The following is a 1,867-nucleotide window of genomic DNA, read 5'->3' as shown; positions in this document are numbered from 1 at the left end:
CATGCACATGGGCAGAAAAGGGCCCAGAAGCAAAATTTTAGAGAAATAGCAGACATAGAAGTAGAGCAAGTAGTCACAATAATGAAATTGTCAGAAATTGATTTTTAAATAGTTTTGCTTATCATGTTCTAAGACATAAAAGACAAGCTTGAGAATTTTGGCGTACACCTGGAAACTTCAAAAAGGAAAGAACCAAGTCAAAGTTGAGTATAGAATTAATGGCCTTGAAGCTAAGTTAGAAAAAAAAAGAATGAAGCATGAGAGGCATTATAGTAGAGAATAAAGGAGAGAAGGAAGCAGAGTGGGTGCAAGATGTGGTGAAAGGGTCTGACGTACAGCAGCCTCCCATTATCCACTGGGGGACACGTCCTGAGACTTCCAGTAGAAACCTGAAACCCATAGAGAGTGCTGAACTCTATATATACTATGTATTTTTCCTTTCTTGCTTGTCTATGATAAAGTTTAATTTATAAATTAAGCATAGTAAGAGGTTAACAATAACCAATGACAAAATACAGCAATTATAATAACTTGCCAACATCACTTTCCTTGCACTTTGGGGCCCTTATTAAGGAAACTAGGAATAATTGAAGATGTGATATCATGATAGTCAGTCTGATAACAGAGATGGCTCCTTAGTCACTGACAGGCAGATAGCGTGTATATACAGCGTACCCTGGACGCAAGAATGATTCATGTTCCAAGGAGTGTGGAGCAAGATGACAAGTTTGCATCACTTTATTCAGAACAGTAAGCAAATTAAAACTTTGAATTGTTTGTTTCTGAAATTTTTTCATGTAATATTTCCAAACCATGGCTGACTGCTGGTGACTGAAACTGTGGATAAGGGGGTGCTACTGTATTTGTAACTGGAGTCCCAGAAAGAGAATAGAGAGAATAGGGTCGAAGCAATACTTGGAAATAATGTCTGAGAACTTTCCCAAATCAGTAAGAAAAAAGAATCACATATTTAAAAAGCCAAAGCTTGATTAAAAAAGAAAAAAGGAAGAAAATTATATCTGGGTGTATCATCACAGCAACCACATTGAAGCCAAAATCAAAGAGAAAAATCTTTTTTTCCCTCTTAATTTTTTTTATTAAATCATAATAATCTTTTTTCTCCTCTTAACATTTGTTTCATAAATGCATAACATTAATGCATTTATAAGGCACAATGTGTGGGTTTTATATACAATTTAGAATGCTTACATCAAACTGGTTAACATAGCCTTCACCTCACTTAGTTACTGTGTTAAGACATTTATACTCTACTCTTAATAGATTTGACATGTATCCTTGCAATATGTACCATAGGTGAGGTCCCACTGATTATCCTCCCTCCACCCGGCCTCCCCCCCTCCTCCCCTCACCCTCCTCCTCCCTCCTTCATCCTGGACTATAGTTGTGTTTGATCTTTCATATGAAAGTGTGGGTGATTATATATTGGTTTCATAATAGTAGTGAGTACATTGGATACCTTTCTTCCATTCTTGAGATACTTTACTAAGAAGAATATATGTTCCAGCTCCATCCATGTAAACATAAAAGTAAAGTCTCCATATTTTTTAAGTGTGCATAATATTCCATGGTGTACATACACCACAGTTATTAATCCATTCATGGGTTGATGGGCACTTGGGCTTCTTCCATGACTTGGCAATTATGAATTGGGCTGCAATAAACATTCTGGTGCAAATATATTTGTTGTAAAATGATTTTTGGTCTTCTGGATATATACCTAGTAGAGGAATTGCAGGATTGAATGGCAGGTAATTACTAGGTATATATCCAAAGGGAAAAATCTTAAAAGCAGCAAGCAGAGGAGTGGAAGGGTGAAGGTGGAAAGTGTGAGATTGTCTGTTTTTTG

The sequence above is a fragment of the Otolemur garnettii genome, unplaced genomic scaffold (genome assembly GCF_000181295.1).
Source record: "Otolemur garnettii isolate 467f Iridium unplaced genomic scaffold, OtoGar3 scaffold00076, whole genome shotgun sequence".
NCBI classification, from domain to species: domain Eukaryota; kingdom Metazoa; phylum Chordata; class Mammalia; order Primates; family Galagidae; genus Otolemur; species Otolemur garnettii.
This window is presented reverse-complemented; position numbering follows the sequence as displayed.